This window comes from Scyliorhinus torazame, chromosome 14 (assembly GCF_047496885.1).
Source record: "Scyliorhinus torazame isolate Kashiwa2021f chromosome 14, sScyTor2.1, whole genome shotgun sequence".
Classification (NCBI taxonomy): domain Eukaryota; kingdom Metazoa; phylum Chordata; class Chondrichthyes; order Carcharhiniformes; family Scyliorhinidae; genus Scyliorhinus; species Scyliorhinus torazame.
In genome coordinates, this window is record NC_092720.1 from 83,242,917 (window position 1) to 83,265,377 (window position 22,461).

At 48.4% G+C, this 22,461-nt stretch overlaps 1 protein-coding gene across 2 annotated transcripts in view; it reads left to right on the forward strand.

The window, feature by feature from the left end:
- LOC140389858 (cilia- and flagella-associated protein 337-like) overlaps nucleotides 1-22,461 on the forward strand; it is a 114,640-nt gene that overhangs the window by 74,493 nt on the left and 17,686 nt on the right. The gene's annotated exons all lie outside the window — the stretch shown is intronic.

Consider the following 22,461-nt stretch of genomic DNA (forward strand, 5'->3'; position numbering starts at 1 on the left):
ACCAATCTTACCTGCAGATGGAGTGGGAGGGCATAATATTACTTTTGGATGTTGGTCTAAAATGGGTAATGTAAAAAAGGCAGCCAAATTGGTATCGTTCATGTTCCCTAGTATCCTAAATTAAAATTTCCCTAATAGTCGAGTCGTTGTGCAGTATTCATATGAAGCAAGGTTAAAATGTGGAGATAACTCAAATTTTAAAAAAACTCTGGGAATGGGCACCACTAATAAGACTGGCATTTATTGCCTATCCCTTATTGCCATTCAGAAGGTGGTGGTGAGGGAGAAGAGTGGGAGGGGGGGGGGGGGGGGGGGGGGGAGCACTGCCTTCTTAAACTCAGTTCCGGGATTTTCAACCAGTGCAAATGAAAGGATGGTGATAGATGTTGTAAGAGATTTTGAGTTCAGGCAATAAATTTAGAACAAGGAACAAAGGTTAAACTTAACAAACCAAGGCAGTCGATATCCTTGAGTTTAAATTATTTTTATTTCTCACTGACTCTCGCGGCTACGGATGGCTCGTGACCCCTTTCCCCTTGTCTCTCCCTATGCTATCTTCAGATCTGTACAATAAATCTCTTCAAGTGAGATTTTATTTATTCTCTGTAACCCGGGAGTTTGTGTTCTGTTATTTCTCCCTTACTTTGATCTTGTAATTCCATTTGCCAATAGCTATGGACCCATAAAAAGGATATCTCAGCATGTAAAGAACCCATCATTAACGTTTTTCTTATACCCCTCTGCCACACTTAATAACACTGACAAACATTTAGTTGTAGCTCCAAAGAACATTACTTTCAAAGCCTCTGATCACAGCTGGTGATATGGAGTGGAATGTTCCGGTCTCTCCAGCGGACGGAATCTTGGCAGGCGGGGAAACTCAATTTAGCGTGAGACCAAAAACAAGTTTCCCCGACGGTGGGATGAACCTTTGCAATTATGTTCTTAGGGTTCAAAAGGCGGGTGAGGTTTCCTGACAAACAATGTGTGACATTTTTCATGCAATGGCAAGTCATGCATGCTCATTAAAAGGCTACTTTGCCAGAATTAAAACCATCGCCCAACTTAAGTTCCTCGTCAGTCAGAGATTAGAATGTTCATATTTATAACTGCATATAAGTGACGTGCATCTGACGAGGTTGACTTCCCCCTGGGCTTTGAAGTGAGTAGCCGCTGCTTTTCCCTTCTTGGGGGCTGCTCACAAATGTTAGCCTCTTGAATTCTTGTAGACCAAGCTGCACGATGGCTGGACAGGTGAGGCTGGAGTGAGGCTTGAGAGAGGAGCCAGGATCAGTGTGGGACGGTAGAGCGGAGGGTGGACACGGGCCAGGCTAAGCTGGGAAAGGTAGTGAGGAGGCTGGATACGGGAGGGAGGACTAATGGGTAAGGATGATGGGGTTGTCAAGAGAAGGAAGCCACACTGTCCAGGTCTTGTTAGAAGGGTAAGCATGTCATGCATGTCCTGGTCTCATTGTAGGGTGGTGGCAGGTCTCTTTGGGCAGTGAGCATCATGTAGAGATGTGTCTAAAGGACATGGTCCATGAATTCTTGAATTTGGTCTTAGGAGTTTGAAAGAGGCGACTGAGACTCAGTGGGTACAGTTACAGTCAGAGGAGGGAGTGGGATCAGGTAGGGTAGAATTGCTAGGCTCATGAGATGGGGTAACGGATGGTCTCACAGTTGTGGGGGGGGGAGAGGGGGGGGGCAGGAGGAGCCGCCACCTGAGAAGCAAGAGGCAGGACGCTGGCGACCAGGGGCTAGTGTGACGGCAGCATTGGCCCACACCTGGGTATTTCGATGAGAAAAATGCAATGCCGGAGCCACCTTTTGAATGTTCCCAAAAGTGGTTGTTCACATCTGCCAACATCTCCACGAGGATCTGTGGCTACAAGGACTTGGAGTCAATCCCATGCTGGTGGCATTAAATGTCACCGTTGCTCTCAACTCCTTCGCCAGTGGCTCCTTCCAGTTCTCCGCTGGGGACCTGTACAGCATCTCCCAGTCAGCGCTACACAAGTGCAACCAGGAGGTGACAAATTTCCACTTCAGGAGAACACTTCAATTAGTCCAATTCCTCATGAATCCCGAAAGCCAGGCTGCCAAAGTGTTGTTTTTGCAGCAATCGCAGGTTTCCCCATGAGTCCCAGATGTGGGGCAACAATCTCTGACCCCCCGCCGGATCGGAGAATCGCCGGGGGCTGGCGTGAATCCCACCCCCGCCGGTTGCACAAGTCTCCGGCACCGGAGATTCGGCCGGGGCGGGAATCGCGCCGCGCCGGTTGGCGGACCCCCCCCCCGCTCGATTCTCCGGCCCAGATGGGCCGAAGTCCCGCCGATAAATTGCCTGTCCCGCCGGCGTAAATTGAACCACCTACTTACCGGTGGGACAAGGCGGTGCGGGCGGGCTCAGGGGTCCTGGGGGGGGGGGGGGGGGGGGGCGCGATCTGGCCCCGGGGGGTGCCCCCACGGTGGCCTGGCTCGCGATCGGGGCCCACCGATCCGCGGGCGGACCTGTGCCATGGGGGCACTCTTTCCCTTCCGCCTCTGCCACGGTCTCCACCATGGCGGAGGCGGAAGAGACGCCCTCCACTGCCGCCCCAAGATGTCATTTCCGCGCCAGCTGGCGGGGCGGAAATTCCTCCGGCGCCGGCCTAGCCCCTCAATGTTGGGACTCGGCCCCCAAAGATGCGGAGCATTCCGCACCTTTGGGGCGGCGCGATGCCCGTCTGATTGGCGCCGTTTTGGGCGCCAGTTGGCGGACATCGCGCCATTTCCGGAGAATTTCGCCCGAGGTGTTCAGAGCTCCCTGGAATCAGCCAGTCACATTCGGCAATAGGATAGGTTTCCACTCTGAGCATACAGCCGATATGCGATTAAAGAAGGGAAATTCTGCATCTTTCTCTTCGGTTCCCAGGGAGCTCTCACGATGCTTACGTTCTGAATCACACCCAGGTGTCACACATTTATGAAGGACCTTGGTGATTGCAGGACTGGCTCTTTGGGGACCAGGGATATCCCGAGAAGACCTGGCTGATGACGACAGTTCACCTTTTGTAGAGTACCACTGAGGAGGTAAAATGTCATATGCCTCCACAAGGTCCGCGACTGAGCAGACCATAAGTCTTAAGATGAGCATCAGGGGCGCGATTCTCCGTAATCAGCGCGATGTCCACCGACCGGCGCCAAAAACGGCGCGAATAAGTCCGGCATCGCCTACTCTAGAAGAAGGAGCCACCAGGTGCATGTCTCTGTGCTGGTGGAGGGTGCAGGTGAATGCATCTGAGGCTTCAGAGGTGGGGGATGGTCCTGGTTCTGTAGTTGGTCACCTTTGTGGGCCTCCCCCATTTCTTGCTGGTACCTGGATTGACAAAAGAAAGATTTAGTGGATGCCGAAGCCAGCTTTTGAAGAAATGTCTCAGTCAATCGGCACAGATGACAATGCAGAACATAAACATCACCACTGGCTTTCTGTGGTGTGGTAGTCACCACTGTTGTATTATATTGTATATACTGCACTGCATACGAGGGTATTACGGTAAGGCCCCTATACTACAGGTACGGGGGTAGATCCCATCTGCTGGCTCCACAAAGTAGGTGGAGTATAAATGTGTGTGCTCTTCGAACTGCAGCCATTTCGGCAGCAGCTGCAGGAGGCCACACATCTCTGTGTAATAAAGCCTCGATTACTCTCTACTCTCATCTCGTCGTAATTGATAGTGCATCAATTTATTACACAGAAATTTTACAGAGATGGATCTCCGCATCAAGCCGGATCACCTGCAGCTGCATCCTCAAGCAGACAATGCCAAAAAGGTCTTTGCACATTGGCTAGCTTGCTTTGAAGCATACATCGGATCTGCGACAGACCCAATCCCAGAAGCACAGAAGCTCCAGATTCTGTACACGCGGCTGAGCTCCGGTGTCAGTCCACTCATCCAGGATGCGCCTACCTACACAGAGGCCATTGCGCTACTGAAGGAGAACTACGCTCAGCAGACCAACAAGATCTACGCCAAGCACCTCCTGTCCACGCGGCACCAACTTCCCGGTGAGTCTGTGGAAGATTTCTGGTGTGCCCTGCTCACCCTGGTGAGAGACTGTGATTGCCAGGCCGTTTCGGCTGCTGAACATTCTCACCTGCTAATGAGAGGCGCGTTCATTACGGGCACAGGGTTGGCCTACGTCCGCCAGTGCCACTTAGAAAGGGGCTACACTTGACCTCGCGGCGACCAAGAAACTAGCGCTCTCGCTCACGGTCGCCTCACGCAACGTACAGGCGTATGCCCCCAACCGCAAGGCCCACCCCTCCTGGGCATTGTGGACCCCGCCAGCGGCCACCCCATCGTGGACCCCATCAGCAACCGCCCCCATCCAACCCCACGCCTGCACCGCGCGGCAGCCAACCAACCCCGGGGGACCCAAGTGCTACTTCTGCGGACAGACAAAACACCCCCGGCAGCGCTGCCCGGCGCAGAGCGCTCTCTGCAAGGCCTGCGGCAAGAAAGGACATTTCGCTGCACTGTGCCAGGCCTGCTCAATCGCCGCTATTGTCCCTGCACCACCCGCGTGTGGCCAGTGGGCGCCATCATCTTCCTCGCCTCAGACCACCTGCGGCTCGTGGGCGCCGCCATCTTGCTCCCCTCACAACCAATGGGCGGAGCCATCTTACCTGCCCCAGGACACGTGCGGCCCGTGGACGCCGCCATCTTCCCCGTCTCAGGACCCCTGCCTGTCGGGCACGTCATCGGGCCGCTCATCGCCTGCAACCGCCGACGACCAGCCGCGTCTCGCCTCCGTCACGATCGGCCAGTCCCGACCACACAATCCCGCGACCGCGTTGACAAAGGGAAGGTCGACGGGCATGAGATATCCTGCCTTCTGGACTCCGGGACCACAGCGAGCTTCATCCACCCCGATACGGTAAGGCGCTGCTCCCTCGCGGTACACCCCAATAACCAAAGAATCGCCCTGGCCTCCGGATCCCACTCCGTGGCGATCCGGGGGTACTGCATCACCGCTCTCACCATCCAGGGCGTAGAGTTCAGCGGCTTCCAGCGATATGTCCTCCCCAACCTCTGCGCTGCCTTGCTACTCGGCCTGGACTTCCAGTGCAACCTCCAGAGCCTAACCCTGAAATTTGGCGGGCCCCTACCACCCCTTACTGTATGCGGCCTCACGACCCTTAAGGTCGACCTGCCTTCTCTGTTTGCAAACCTCACCCCGGATTGCAAACCCGTCGCCACCAGGAGCAGATGGTACAGTGCACAGGACAGGATCTTCATCAGGTCTGCGGTCCAGTGGCTGCTGCGGGAAGGTATTATCGAGGCCAACAACAGCCCCTGGAGAGCCCAAGTGGTAGTGGTGAAAACGGGGGAGAAAAACAGGATGGTCGTTGACTACAGTCAGACCATCAATCGATACACACAGCTCGCGCGTACCCCCTCCCACGCATATCTGATATGGTCAATCAGATTGCACAGAACCGGGTCTGCTCGATAGTGGACCTGAAATCTGCCTACCACCAGCTCTCCATTCGCAAGGCAGACCACCCATACACCGCGTTTGAAGCAAACGGCCGCCTTTACCATTTCCTTAGGGTTCCCTTCGGTGTCACTAACGGGGTCTCGGTCTTCCAACGGGAGATGGACCGAATGATTGACCGGTACGGCCTGCGGGTCACATTCCCGTACCTGGATAACGTCACATCTGCGGCCACGACCAGCAGGACCACAACACTAACCTTTCCAAATTTCTCCACACCGCCAAACTCCTCAACCTAACCTACAACAAGGAGAAGTGTGCGTTCAGCACAAACCGATTAGCCATCCTCGGCTATGTGGTTCAGAACGGAGTTCTAGGACCCGACCCCGATCGCATGCGCCCCCCTCATGGATCTCCCTCTTCCCTACTGCCCCAAGGCCCTCAAACGATGCCTGGGGTTCTTTTCGTACTACGCCCAGTGGGTCCCTAACTATGCGGCCAAGGCCTGCCCACTCATCCACTCCACCGGTTTCCCACTGACGGCGGAGGCTCACCAGGCCTTCAACCGTATCAAGGCCGACATCGCCAAGGCCGCGATGTACGCGGTCGATGAGACGCTCCCCTTCCAAGTCAAGAGCGATGCATCAGACGTCGCTCTGGCCGCCACCCTCAACCAGGCAGGCAGGCCAGTGGCATTCTTTTCCCGCACCCTCCACGCCTCCGCAATTCACCACTCCTCCGTCGAAAAGGAGGCCCAAGGTATCGTTGAAGCTGTGCGGCACTGGAGGCATTATCTGGACGGCAGAAGATTCACTCTCCTCACAGACCAACGGTCGGTTGCCTTCATGTTTAACAACACACAGCGGGGTAAGATCTAAAATGATAAGATCTTGCGGTGGAGGATCGAGCTCTCCACCTTTAATTACGAGATTTTGTATTGTCCCGGTAAGCTCAATGAGCCCCCCGATGCCCTGTCCCGAGGTATATGTGCCAGCGCACAAGTGGACCGACTCCGGGCCCTGCACGACGATCTCTGTCACCTAGGGGTCACCCGCTTTTATCACTTCATTAGGGCTCGCAATCTGCCCTACTCCATCAAGGAAGTCAGGGCTGTCACCAGAGACTGCCAGGCCTGTGCGGAGTGTAAACCGCACTTCTACCGGCCAGACCGTGTGCGCCTGGTGAAGGCCTCCCGTCCCTTTGAACGCCTCAGCGTGAACTTTAAAGGGCCCCTCCCCTCCACGGACTGCAACACGTATTTTCTCAATGTGGTCGACGAATATTCCAGATTCCCCTTCACCATCCCATGCCCCGATATGACGTCTGCCACCGTCATCAAAGCCCTCAACACCATCTTCGCTCTGTTCGGTTTCCCCGCCTACATCCACAGCGACCGGGGATCCTCATTTATGAGCAATGAGCTGCGCCAGTACCTGCTCAACAGGGGCATTGCCTCGAGCAGGACGACCAGCTACAACCCCCAGGGAAACGGGCAGGTGGAGTGGGAGAATGGGACGGTCTGGAAGGCCATCCATCTGGCCCTACGGTCCAGAAATCTCCCGGCCTCCCGCTGGCAGGAGGTCCTCCCCGACGCACTTCACTCCATTCGGTCGCTCATGTGCACAGCGACTAACGAAACCCCCCATGAACGTCTCTTTGCCTTCCCCAGGAACCCACCTCCGGGGTTTCGTGCCCAACGTGGCTGGCAGCTCCAGGACCCGTTCTCCTCCGCAAGCACGTACGGCTCCACAAAGCGGACCCGTTGGTTGAGAGGGTACAGCTACTCCACACAAACCCGCAGTACGCCTAGTAACGCACCCCGACGGCCGCCAAGACACAGTCTCCCTCAGGGACCTGGCACCAGCTGGGTCCCCACACAACCCCCCCCTCTGCCCCGGCGCCACCCTCCCTTCCCCCAGCGCACCCCACCACAGCCCCCGCTTCAGGACAATCCGTCCTCCCCTTGGTCCCACCCGGGGATGAAGAGGATGTTGACACGCTCCCGGAGTCACCGACGACCGAGCCGACGCCTGACTCGCCACCAGCACTGCGGCACTCTCAACGACGGATCAAGGTGCCCGACCGTCTAAATTTGTAACCTGCTCTGAAATTTTAATGGCAACCTGTATGTAAATAATTTTCCACCACCCCCGCTGGACTCATTTTTAACAGGCGGTGAATGTGGTAGTCACCACTGTTGTATTGTATATACTGCACTGCATATGAGGGTATTATGGTAAGGCCCCTATACTACAGGTACGGGGGTAGAGCCCTGCCTGCTGGCTCCGCCCAGTAGGCGGAGTATAAATGTGTGTGCTCTCTGAACTGCAGCCATTTCGGCAACAGCTTTAGGAGGCTACACATCTCTGTGTAATAAAACCTCGATTACTCTCTACACTCGTCTCGTCGTAATTGATAGTGCATCATGTGGGAAGGCATATTTCATCTTCAGCACAGGCATGGTCCTCCAGAGTTCAGGGTCACAGGATCAGAAAAACCACTTGAGGAGCAGGGGGGTTAAGACGGAGAAGGCTGGTAGTGGAGTTTGGGAAATCTCACCAGGTTTGGAAGTGTGTGCTAGTCCCTGTAGAATAGCAGAATGGTTTGCAGAATTTGATGACAGATTTCAAGGAAATGCCAGCAAAGAAAACTCTTGTCCGCCTAACCTAAAACCTTTGACACTTCCGGGGTCCGTATCCCTCTATTCCCATTCTATTCATGTATTTGTCAAGACGCCCCTTAAACATCACTATCGTTCCTGCTTCCACCACCTCCTCTGGCAGAGAGTTCCAGGCACCCACTACCTTCTGTGTTTTTAAAAGAATTTCCTTTGCACATCTCCTCTAAACCTTGCCCCTCGCACCTGAAACCTATGTCCCTCAGTAATTAACTCTTTCACCCTGGGAAAAAGCTTCTGACTATCCACTCTGTCCAACCCCCTCATAATTTCATAGACTTCTATCAGGTCACCCTTCAACCTCTGTCATTCCAGTGAGAACAAACCGAGTTTATCCAACCTCTCCTCATAGCTAATGCCTTCCATACCAGGCAATATCCAAGTAAACCTTCTGTACCCTCTCCAAAGCCTCCACATCCTTCTGGTAGTGTGGCGACCAGAATTGAACACTATTTTCCAAATGTGGCCTAACAAAGGTTCTATAAAGCTGCAACATGACTTGCCAATTTTTAAGCTCAATGAACTGGCCGATGAAGGCAAGCATGCCGTATGCCGCCTTGACTACTTTCTCAACCTGCGTTGCCACTTTAAGTGACCTGTGGACCTGTACACTCAGATCCCTATGCCGATCAGTACTCTTTTTTTTTTTAACGCATTTTATTCAAACTTGTATCAAAGTAGGTTACAGCAAATAAACATCCCGGGAAACATTCTTCCCAACAATCAGTTTGTACAGATTTTTCTCCTTTTTCACCCCCCCCTTCCCCATCACCCCACCCCCCCTGCGACGAACAGCTCCTCAAACACGGTCACAAACTCCCCTGCTGAGCCCCTTAACTCATACTTTATCTTCTCTAAAGGTCACCCAACCATGCTGCTACCCCGGTGGAGATGCCGACCGCCACTCCAGCAAAATTTGTCGCCATGCAATCAGAGAGGCGAAGGCCAAGACATCGGCCTTCCTCCTCTCCATGAGCTCCGGCTTCTCTGAAACCCCAAATATCGCCACCAAAGGGTCCGGGTCCACTCCCTCCTCCACTATCCTGGCTAAGACCGCGAACACTCCCGCCCAGAATCTTCCCAATTTTTCACAACCCCAAAACATGTGCGCATGATTCGCTGGCCCCGCCCACACCTCTCACACTCATCTGCTACCCCCTGAAAGAACCCACTCATTCTCGCCCGAGTCATATGCACCCTGTGCACCATCTTAAACTGTATCAGGCTCATCCTTGCACAAGAGGAGGTCTGGTTTACCCTTCGCTGTACCTCACTCCATGCTCCCCAATTGATCTCCATTCCCAACTCCGCTTCCCATTTCTTCCTGATGTTCACCACCCGCACGCCTCCCTGCTTCCCCAGCCACTTATATATATCCCCAATTCTTCCCTCCCCTTCCACATCCGGAAGCAGCAGTCGCTCCAGCAGGGCGTATCCCAGCAATCTAGGGAACCCCTTCCAGGCCTTTCGTGCAAAGTCCCTAACCTGTAGATACCTGAACTCACTACCCCTCGGCAGCTCTACCCTCTCCCTTAGCTCCTCCAGACTGACGAACCCTTCATCCAAATACAAATGCCTATCAATAATCTTAACGGTTCTGCCATTTTCTGTATATTTCCAATCTGTATTAGACCTTCCAAAATGCATTACCTCACATTTGTCTAGATTAAACTTCACCTGCCATCTCTCCACCTGATCTATATCCTGCTGTATCCTCTCACGGTCCTCATCACTATCCGTAATACCACCAACCTTTGTGTCGTCCACAAACTTACTAATCAAACCAGTTACATTTTCTTCCAAATCATTTATATACTACAAACAGCAAAGGTCCCAACACTGATCCCTGCGGAACACCACTAGTCACAGCCCTCCATTCAGAAAAGCCCCCTTCCATTGCTACCCTCTGTCTTCTACGACTGAGCCAGTTCTGTATCCATCTTGCCAGTTGACCTCTGATCCCATGTGACTTCACCTTCTGTACCAGTCTGCCATGAGGGACCTTGTCAAAGGCCTGACTGACAAATCCGCTGCCCTACTCTCATCAATCACCTTTGTCACTTCCTCAAAAAACTTGATGAAGTTAGTGAGACATGACCGCCCCTTCACAAACCATGCTGCCTCTCGCTAATACATCCATTTGCTCCCAAATGGGAGTAAATCCTGTCTCGAAGAAACCTCTGCATTAACTTCCCTACGTAAGACATAAGGCTCACTGGCCTGTAATGTGATGGATTATCCTTGCTACCCTTCTTAACAAAGGAGTCAGCATAAAAAGCATTACAGGCCTCTGTTTCCACCTCCCATTGTGAGCTGGTTTAAAGGTCAAAGGCTTGACCTGAATTTTAGATTCGGGGCCCGCCCAAAGTTGGTGCTGGTGGGAATAGGTGTGAAACCCGTTCCCACCCAAGACGCATGGATATTTTGATGGATGGCAAGTTAATGGCCATCCAGCATGAAACATGCTCTGTGAAAGGCTTAGCATTGCTGGGGAGAGGGGGCGACGCTGAGAAAGGGGGTGAGTGCTTGCAAGCGGGCTGACGATCCCAATGTGCTCCCTCAGGGGGATATTTACTGTGGAGCTGCGGACCTGCAAAGCCGTGTCACATGTGCCTCGGCACAATCACCCAGAGACCTCAGTCCCCAGACACATTTTGTTAATTTTGTTTGAGTCCTGACCTTTGAACTCATCCTGGATCAAGGCTAAAGCTTAAAAGTAAAGATGGTCTTGCCAATCAGCCGCTAACTGTAAAGGCAGACAGGCAACGTAAAATCACAGTCAATTACTGTTTGATTAATTTAAATTGGCGTCTTGATTGTTGGCAGGCGTGTTTCCAGCTTAGACACTTGGCTGCCAACCGAAATATCATGTGAGGGGGTGTTGCTACTTCTATTAACAAACCACAAGCTGCGAGTATGTTTCTTGTATTGACCAAATGACCACACAACCAGTATGTTAGTTCAAAAGACAGTTTATTATTAAGCACAAGACTTATCTCTATGTGCAATGATACACGCGGCAACACATTAAACTACGCCTATCAACTAAGATGACCTTTACTTAACTTCTGGGTGACCGGCTCTGTGCAGGTAGATAAGGCCTTTATCTGAGTTCCCACGTGTGTCGGCAGGACGTCGTCAGGTTCGTCTCGGCTGCGATTCGTCTCTGTCAGGTAGCGATCGCGGGTCTTGAATTTGGCTGGTCATTATGCTGCAATTGGTGTGGGCACAGGCCGGTCCCAAAAGAGATCGATCCCTAGTGCACAGGGCATCTTATCCTTCTCCTCTTTCGCACCCTTTTGGGCGGTCCCAACTCAGGATTAAATGGATCGATAGGGTCTCGATCACCCTAATCGATACTGGCCAATTAGGGACGGGTACCTCGATGGCTGGGCGGGTCCTAGTTACCATTGTCCCAAGTAAGTCTGTCTTTCCAAATAAGGGGAGGTGGCGCCGGTGAGTCTGCTACTGTTGCTATTCCTTAATTTGAGTCTATTGTCCTGGGGAAATAGGTGATTGACCTTTAACAGGTGCAAGTTTCAGTTCGGTCTGGTTTTCCTTTGCCCAATACACAGGGGCTGTGTACTGTCTGTGTCCTGACTTGACCACAATTCCCATTATGCTTTGCAGGTGGCCATTTTAGATGGCCACAGGGGGTGAGGTCTTCTCACGTGATTTTTCACACTTCTGGCTCATGTGCTCAAAATTACACTTAAAGTGATGGCCCTGGACCTCTGTAGTGTTTATATGCGAAATGTGAGCATGGCTTGAAATGACCTAGGTAGGAGGAATATAAGGATACATGGCGCCATCTCCGTAAAGATTTCTAAACGTTTTAGCGAGCGGGAACTGCGATGCTGGCAATGCTATTCAACGTTAATTGGTCCACTTAATGAGGCCCCACGGGCTTCTCACTGCAAATGAGAGCGCACCAGCCTATTCACCAGCACCCCGTTCACCAGCATCCCGCTAACAAGGTAGAGCAGCACTTAAGATGCACTTGCTCAGCCAACCCGAGTCAGCTTGCTACAATGGCGCCGAGGAGACCGGACCCAAGATTTGCCGATGTGGAGCAAGGGCGGCTCGTAGATGCAGTGGAGGCCAGGAGAGATGCCCTGTTCCCCCGAGGGTCCCGGAGGGTCAACCACAAGGCAGTCAGTGCTGCCTGGGGCACAGTGGCGGCGGCTATAAGCTCCAGGTATGTGACCAGGAGGACTGGCCTCCAGTGTTGGAAGAAGGTCAACAACCTACACCGGGCAGCACGAGTGAGTAGACACCAATGTGCCCATCCCCCTGAGATCTTTTCGCCCCCATGCATGCATCCCCCCCAACTCGCCATGCAGCCCCCAACCCTCACTTCAACGCCCTCTCCCGTCGCCCCCCTCCCACCACTTTGAACCACGCATGTGACTAATGATGCCCTCTCTGTGTCTCCTTAAGAAAAGCTCTCCCATAACCGTCAGGAGAGGACCCAGACTGTCAGACTTAAGAATCTTCACCACCTTTGGGGAATGGGCCCTGGAGGTGTTGGTGGTGGCCGAGGACAGATCGGTCACCCAAGCAGAGGTTGACGGAAGCCGCAGAGGTGAGGATCCACTAGGCCCCATCTGAAGGACCTGTCAAACATGAGTTGTTATTGCCTTCCTGACTTACCCATCCTTCCCACTGACTAGATATTCATTCTCCCGCAAGTCCTCCAGCAGATGGCACACCCCCTCCCAGGTGGCACCTTCTCCTGACTCCGAGGAGACCCCCTCTGAGAGGAGCTCCTAAGAAGTCATGATCGAGGCGTCACAGCTCTCATCCCCACCCTCCACCAGCGCCGATACAAGCATCTCGGTGGGAAATTTTAGTGGTCAGGCTTCTGGAGCTCAATCCAGTGAGCACCACACTGCTGCAGATGTACATCAGGTGGAGGCAGGAACCACCAGGTGAGACAGCAGTCAGAGGTCTGGTGGATCCCAGGACCTAGCTGGGTCCCAGCCTGATGCTGAGCCACTGGTAATGGTTACCCGCAGGTGATGGAGACGGTAGGGAGCAGCAAGGACATTCAGAGGGAGATGTCAGTGACACTCCAGCAGGTCCATAGCTGATTGGAGACGTCCCAGAGGCTACAGGCACTGCTGCTGTCACCGGCAATGCGTGGCACTGAGGCCAACACTGCTAGGGTGGGAACCGCAATGGAGAGCCTGGTGCATACGTCAGCACCATTAGTGAAGGCTTCCAAGGCGACGCACAGTCAGTGACCGCCATGGCTGAAGGTCTCGGCAGAATGTCCGACTCGCTGGGGATGTGACCCAGTACCAGGCTGACCTTGATGAGGTTCGGCGGGACATGTCCCTCTCTCAAATGATAATGGCCGAGAAGCTGCGGAGCTTGTCTCAGTCGCAGGTGCTAATTGCCAAGCCCCCCCCCCCCCCCAGCGAGCACCCAGCAGACAGGCATGGGTCATAGATTGAGGAGCACTGGCATCAGCTCTCTGCGGGTTATCACCCTCACACCCCCCGACAGTAACTTGCTGACCATGCCGACACAGTCCTAGCACCCTGGGGTGATGTGACACAGACCCTCGGTGTTTGGATGTTGGCTGCTGCATGTGTGGTGTTGCCTCTTGCAGTGTTCAGGCACTGTGTCCAGGTACCACACTCGGAATGGGATGCTAGGCAATGACTCTTACATGCTACATGGCCCGCCCATCCACTTGGGTTGTGTGAAGTGCTCACTTAACCACGATTGCCAATTCCCGATTAGCAATAGCCTTCAGCCGCCTGGCCAGAGGCTTCAGCAGACGGTGGGTCAGAAGGGCAGGGACACGAGTTGCCCCCGACGGATATACACAATCCAGGGGCTGGCATGGTCTTGCCACATGCGGTTGCCCTCCCTGGTTGCACCCCCCCTGCCGTGGGTCATCTACCCTCCGCTGAGCACTGGGGTGGCAAGCCCAGCACCCCCGGGCTCTCTGCTTGTGAGCAAAGATGGCTACTAACCTCTTCGGCTCCCCACAGAAGCCCTTCCACCAGGTTCACGTTTTACAAAATGGGTTCTAATCGGCGCCAGCATGACCACTTGCTGGGGAGGCGGCTGAATGATGGGACGTCATTGGATAAGGGGTGGCTCTCGTTAATTGTACGGAAATAGGGCTTAGGTGGTGCTAATTGGGCCTTGCCACACTATGGCGCGATCCCAATTTCGCCTACGGGTGCGGGCTGTTTGCATCGTTAACTGTTTGGCGTCTGATGCGGTTCTCATTTTCTGCCTCTCCTGCGAGAGCGTAACGAGGCCGGGGAATTGCGCCTATAAATATGGACATGAGATCAGAGCTGCAGATGTAAGAGAAAGTATTAGATGGACAACTCTGCAGAGCCACTTGGTGGCCGGAATCTGCAATTATAGACAAGCCCAAATTTCCAATGAATTGCTGGGGCCGCTATACCAGTTGATCTATCTGGGGTCATTTTTGGAGAAGAGGAACTGCCCTTTTGTTTTAACCTATTTAAGTCCTGCCCTCATTTTTTAATCAGAGATGAGGGAGGATCAATGCACCCATCCTGATAATAATAATCTTTACTATTGTCACAAGTAGGCTTACATTAACACTGCAATGAAGTTTCTGTGAAAATCCCCTCGTCGCCACATTCCGGCGCCTTTTCGGGTACACTGAGGGAGAATTTAGAATGCCAAAATTACCTAACAGCGTAACTTTTGGGACTTGTGGGAGGAAACTGGAGCAATCGGAGGAAACCCATGCAGACACAGGGAGAACGTGCAGACTCAGCACAGACAGTGACCCAAACCTGGGACCCTGGCGCTGTGAAGCAACAGTACTAACCACTGTGCCACCCATGAATATAGGTAGAGATGGATAATTGGTCATCCATTTCATCACTTCTACCCTAAGAACTAAACCTAGTGCCTGCCACTCTGTCGAACAGGATTAACTTAATGTTACAGGCTGGTGCCAGAATCCAAAAAGTTTTTTGTCCTGTTTTATCGCGCTGTTAGATCGAGACTTGTGACGTTATTTTAGATTGGGCTTTTGTCAGAATGTTGTTCGTGTTAGTATGGAATTTTCTAGTATAATTTGGAGGCCTCCATTCAGACAATCCTTTTGGTTAAATGTCTTTACATTATAGTGTTAGGCAACAGTATGGATTTGTCATTGTCGATTCCCTTCTTTCTGATGTATACGTTGGAAGTGAAAGAACAGCAGTGAATCAGGAAGCTAAACTAATTTAGCAGCATTGCAAGACTTCCTGCAGATTCTCAGCCAAATCCTACCTGAACATCTCGCTGAAGCTCCCGTGTGTGATGATTGTGGTTCACCCCAGGAACCCTGAATAGCTCTGCACTATCTTACAAGTAAACCTGAAAACATACAGAGTCGTGCTTACTGTTCCTCAAAGCAAACCACTCCTGCACTTAATTTCTTATCCATTAAGTCCAAGGACATCCAGGGTCAGTCAATTTGTTTTCCATTCTTGTACAGAGAAGTAATTCATCATCTGTTTGCCATGTAAGCATAATCATGATGTCTGACCCAGGAGCAGGACAATGTAATGAGCAAGTAATTAATTTTTATTGGATCACTGGATTTCCTGTTATGGGCCAAGGTTTAGAGAACCCCAAAGTGTATCATGGAGTTAACCTGACCCACAACTTTTTATAGATTGTGGTATGGGGAGCACAGGGCCCACTCTACAGGTGTGGTACAGCAGGAATGGAAAAGTATTTTTTAAAGCAAAACAATGTTTATTCCATGAACTCAAGTTAACCTTTTTAAAACATACAGTGAACATCTTAGTAACCATTAATTCAAATTCAACCCCAAAGAATACAACACTAAGTAATCCTTAATAACTTCCCAAACAACATCCAGAAGACAAAAGAAACACCTTTTAACAGAAGCACATCAGGTTTACATTAACTACTGAGAACATTTATAATTCTGATTTCACCAAATGATCAAGAGATAGTCTTTTCATGGCAGAGGAAACAGCAGCACACCTGCTTGGTCTGGCTTCAGCTCCAACATTGAAAACGAAACGAAAAAAAACACAGACACACCCAAGCTTTTCTCAAAGTGAAACAAAAAAGCAGAGCCAGAGCTCAGCTCCACCCACACTCTGACATTACTGCAGTAACATGAGCAGACAGAGATTTCTTAAAGTGACATTGTCATGACACCTCCCCCCAAGAAAAACAACATAAACCATCAATTTCAAGATGGTTTCATTTTTCACCATTTCACCATCCTTTAAGAAATGCACACAGTAAATATACTTTTTCGTTTAAAAAAAACACACGCAAACAGGTATAATAATATAGTCCTTTTTTGTTTTCTTCTTCCTCCAACTGGAATCCTTCTCGATTGACAGTCTCTTTGAACAAGGAGGTCTCTGCACGATCCATCCATTTCTCTAAGCCTCGGCATGTCTCTTTAAAGTCAGATACTTTATTTCAATCTGTTCACAGAGTCCCTTGTAATTCTCCAACACATGAGCATTGGTTATCACAGCTTTCAGGCAGTCAAATGCCTGTTGACACTCCGCTGTCCACTGAAATTTTTGACGTTTCTTCAGCAAGTCCATCAGTAGAGCAATCACGCTACAAAACATTTGCACAAATATTCGATCAAATCCACGCATGCTAAGAAATCGCATTATTTCCCTTTGTGATGAGGGTATTGGAAACTCCTCAATAACTGTTGTCTTCACATACCGTGTGACCATTCGACCCTGTCCGTTTTTATGGCCAAGGAAAGTGACTTTGGCTTTTCCAAATTCACTTTTGGCCACGTTTATCACCAAACCTGCCTCCTAAAGTGGATTGAATAACTCCATCAGATGTTTTAAATGTTCTTTCCATGTCTGGCTGAAAATTGCCAGATCGTCGATGTATACCACACAATTGGGTAATCCTGAAACAACTTTGTTAGTTAACCGTTGAAATGTGGCTGGTGCGTTTTTCATGCCAAATGGCATAACTTTGAATTGGTATATAACATCTGGAGTCACAAAAGCTGAAATCTCCTTCACCCTTTCGGATAAAGATACCTGCCAGTAACCTTTAAGTAAATCCAGTTTGGAAATAAAAGCTGATTGTCCCACTTTCTCAATGCAATCCTCCAAACGTGGGATAGGATAAGAGTCCATTCTTGACACTGCATTAACCTTTCTATAGTCCACACACAACCATTGGGTACCGTCTGGTTTGGGTGCCATCACTATGGGTGAGCTCTATTGGCTGCAACCCACTTCAATTGTGCCATTTTAAAGCATGCTCTCAATCTCTTTGTTAACCTATGCCAATTTTAAAGGGTTAAGTCTATCTGGATGTTGTTTGATTGGAACAGCATTTCCCACATCTACATCATGTATAGCCATTTTAGTACTTCCCAATTTATCTCCACAAATATGCCCATGTGATATCAATAACTCTTTCAGGTCAGTCCGTTTTTCCTCTGGAAGGTAACTCAACAATTTATCCCAATTTTTAAGAACATTCTCATTTTCCAATTTAATTTGAGGTATGTCAAATTCACAGTTATCTGGATTTGGTTTGTCACTTTGAGTTAGAATCATTAAAACCTCCTTTTCCTCTCCTTCACTTTCAAAGTACCTTTTAAGCATATTCGCATGACACACTCGGTGAGTCTTCCTTCTATCTGGTGTTTTTACCACATAATTCACCTCCCTTAATTTTCTTTCAATCTGATAAGGTCCACAAAACCTTGCTTTTAAAGGCTCACCTACCACTGGTAACAACACTAAAACTTTATCTCCACTGGCAAAACTACGAACTTTGGATTTATTGTCCACTACCCGTTTCATCACATTTTGTGAAACTTTTAAATGTCGTCTAGCCAATTCACCTGCTCTATTTAATCGTTCCCTAAAATTTGACACATAATCCAATAATGTAATTTCCGATTTCTCAGTCACCAATTTTTCCTGAATCAGTTTAAGTGGTCCTCTTACCTCATGACCAAAAATTAGTTCAAAAGGACTAATTTGGTTGACTCATTAGGTGCATCATTAATTGCAAACAGTACGAATGGAATTCCTTTATCCAAATCCTCTGGATAATCTTGACAATAAGCCCTCAACATTGTCTTTAATGTCTGATACCACCTTTCTAATGCTCCCTGCGATTCTGGATGGTACGCAGTTGATTTAAATTGTTTTATTCCTAAGCTATCCATAACTTCTTTGAATAATCTTGAGGTAAAATTTGATCCTTGATACAATTGTATTTCTGTGGGTAGTCCATATCTAGTAAAGAATTTAAGTAACTCCTCCACAATCTTTTTAGCTGTAATATTATGTACTGGAATGGCCACTGTAAACCTAGTAGACACCTGCATTATAGTCAAAAGATATTGATTCCCACTTTTTGTTTTAGGAAGCGGTCCTACGCAATCAATTAGGACCCTTGTAAAATGTTACTCAAATGCTGGAATGGGTATTAAGGGTGCTGGCTTTATCACTGCTTGAGGTTTCCCTATCACTTGACATGTGTGACATGATTGACAAAATTTAACTACATCTTTATATAGTCCAGGCCAATAAAAATGTTTTTGTATTTTAGCTTGAGTTTTGCCTTATTCCCAAATGACCTCCCACTGGTACCTCATGTGCAACTCGCAACACCTCTTTTCTATACCCTACCGGCAATACTACTTGATGAACTTCTGCCCACTTTTCATCCACCTGCATATGTAAAGGTCTCTATTTTCTCATCAAGACATCAATTTTACAGTAATAACACTCTGGTATACACGCAGATTCCACTTCTGTGTATGCTTTCTGATACAACCGGTTTATTTCTACATCTTTCTGTTGTAACTCCGCCAATTTTCCTGAACTAAAAATATACGCCTCATCCTCCACCTGTTCTTGTTCTTTTTCAACCATCTGATAAAAAATTGTTTCTGATAATTGCACTTCAACTTCACCTTCACTCTTTGATTTCTCCTCTTGTCTTAACCTGTGACTTTGTGACCTTGTTACTACACAATCCGGAAAAATCCCAGGATATTCGTCCTTCAACACTTCAGTTGTCTAATTTTCCACTGGCTTATCAACCACAGTAGGCATCACTCCCACCTGCAATCCAGCTATATCATTACCCAAGGTAAACTGTATTCTGGACAAGATAATTTCTCTATTACTCCTACTGCCACGTCATCACTCTTCACTGGACTTTCCAACCTTACCTTATATAATGGAACACTATTCCTCTCACCCTGAATTCCACATATTTCCACCTTTTCTGGCAACATTCTTCCCAAACTACATAACTCCTCATCTCTTACCATTAAAGATTGACTAGCTCCCGTATCTCTTAAAATTGTGACTTCTTTACCTGCTCCTCCTGATACACATGAGTAAACTTTACCCACACAAGTAAATTCTTGAAAGAGATCTGGCACCTTCTTATCAATCACTTCTTGATCAGGCTGTACAATCTTTTGCACCTCCTTCGCTTTACTTGGGCTTTCCTTTACCACTTTAACAAACCACACTGTCTTATCCTATTTTACCACATCAGCCTTCCCAGTGCTTTTCTTCAACCACAACACTGTGACTTTACATGGCCGAGTTTATTACAGTGAAAACATTTGAAACTTTTCATTTCTTTTCCACCCTCCTCATTTCTTTTTTAATCTGAGGTACACTCCCCTTATTATCTCCCATCAGATCACCTTTACCTTTTCCACTTGAGTATTTCTCATGTCCCCAGTTTCTATCCCTCACAGGCTGAAACTGATGTCGGAAACCAAACTTTGATTTATGAACTAATTCATAATCATCTGCCATTTCTGCTGCTAATCTCGCAGTTTTAACCCTCTGCTCTTCCACATGAGTTCTCACTGCATCAGGAATTGAATTTTTAAACTCCTCCAAAAGTATAATTTCTCTGAGAGATTCATACGTTTGGTCTATTTTCAAAGCCCTTATCCACCTATCAAAATTACTCTGTTTGAGCCTTTCAAACTCCATGTATGTTTGACCAAATTCTTTCCTTAAATTTCTAAACCTTTGTCTGTAAGCTTCAGGCACTAGTTCATATGCATCTAAAAAATGTTTTCACCTCCTCATACGTCCCAGATACCTCCTCCGGTATTGATCCAAACAATTCACTAACCCTACCTACCAGCTTTGTATGAATCAGTAATACCTACAAGTCCTGTGGCCATTTCATTTGTTTAGCTACCTTCTCAAATGAAATGAAAAAGGCTTCTACCTCCTTTTCGTCAAACTTTGGCAATGCTTGGACATATCAAATATACCCCCACCACGCCTTCGACTATGCTGCTCTTTCTCACTATCCTCATCACTATCATCCAACCTTTCCCTATACGTCCGCCAATTTTAACTGACTGTCATGTTTCATGGCCATTTTCTGAAGTTCAAACTCTCTCTCTTTATCTTTTTCCCTGATCTGTATCTCCCTTTCTCTTTCTTTTTGTTCTGCTAGGGCTATTCATTCTTTTCTCCTTTCTTCTCTCTCCTTTTCGCTTTCCTCTCTCTCTCTTTCGTATTCAAGTTGCTTTAATTCCTTCTCATGTTCCATTTGTTTAAGTTGTAACTGAAATTTTGCCATTTCCAATGAGTCAGACTGTATCTCAGGCAACTTTAAATGCTTAGCCACCACCATAATTACCTCATCTTTTCGCATTTTGTCAGGTAATGTTAACTGCAATGTTTTTGCCAAATCTAACAGACTGCTTTTAGTCTCTCTCCGTAAGGTACTGCGTGTGACCATCTCCACCCCCAAAAACCTCTCCTGATACACATGAGTAAACTTTACCCACACAAGTAAATTCTTGAAAGAGATCTGGCACCTTCTTATCAATCAACTCTTGATCAGGCTGTACAATCTTTTGCACCTCCTTCGCTTTGCTTGGGCTTTCCTTTACCACTTTAACAAACCCCACTGTCTTATCCTATTTTACCACATCAGCCTTCCCAGTGCTTTTCTTCAACCACAACACTGTGACTTTACATGGCCGAGTTTATTACAGTGAAAACATTTGAAACTTTTCATTTCTTTTCCATCCTCCTCATTTCTTTTTTAATCTGAGGTACACTCCCCTTATTATCTCCCATCAGAACACCTTTACCTTTTCCACTTGAGTATTTCTCATGTCCCCAGTTTCTATCCCTCACAGGCTGAAACTGATGTCGGAAACCAAACTTTGATTTATGAACTAATTCATAATCATCTGCCATTTCTGCTGCTAATCTCGCAGTTTTAACCCTCTGCTCTTCCACATGAGTTCTCACTGCATCAGGAATTGAATTTTTAAACTCCTCCAAAAGTATAATTTCTCTGAGAGATTCATACGTTTGGTCTATTTTCAAAGCCCTTATCCACTTATCAAAATTACTCTGTTTGAGCCTTTCAAACTCCATGTATGTTTGACCAAATTCTTTCCTTAAATTTCTAAACATTTGTCTGTAAGCTTCAGGCACTAGTTCATATGCATCTAAAAAAAATTTTCACCTCCTCATACGTCCCAGATACCTCCTCCGGTATTGATCCAAACAATTCACTAACCCTACCTACCAGCTTTGTATGAATCAGTAATACCTACAAATCCAAATTACTCTGTTTGAGCCTTTCAAACTCCATGTATGTTTGACCAAATTCTTTCCTTAAATTTCTAAACCTTTGTCTGTAAGCTTCAGGCACTAGTTCATATGCATCTAAATTTTTTTTTCACCTCCTCATACGTCCCAGATACCTCCTCCGGTATTGATCCAAACAATTCACTAACCCTACCTACCAGCTTTGTATGAATCAGTAATACCTACAAGTCCTGTGGCCATTTCATTTGTTTAGCTACCTTCTCAAATGAAATGAAAAAGGCTTCTACCTCCTTTTCGTCAAACTTTGGCAATGCTTGGACATATCAAATATACCCCCACCACGCCTTCGACTATGCTGCTCTTTCTCACTATCCTCATCACTATCATCCAACCTTTCCCTATACGTCTGCCAATTTTAACTGACTGTCATGTTTCATGGCCATTTTCTGAAGTTCAAACTCTCTCTCTTTATCTTTTTCCCTGATCTGTATCTCCCTTTCTCTTTCTTTTTGTTCTGCTAGGGCTATTCATTCTTTTCTCCTTTCTTCTCTCTCCTTTTCTCTTTCCTCTCTCTCTCTTTCGTATTCAAGCTGCTTTAATTCCTTCTCATGTTCCATTTGTTTAAGTTGTAACTGAATTTTTGCCATTTCCAATGAGTCAAACTGTATCTCAGGCAACTTTAAATGCTTAGCCACCACCATAATTACC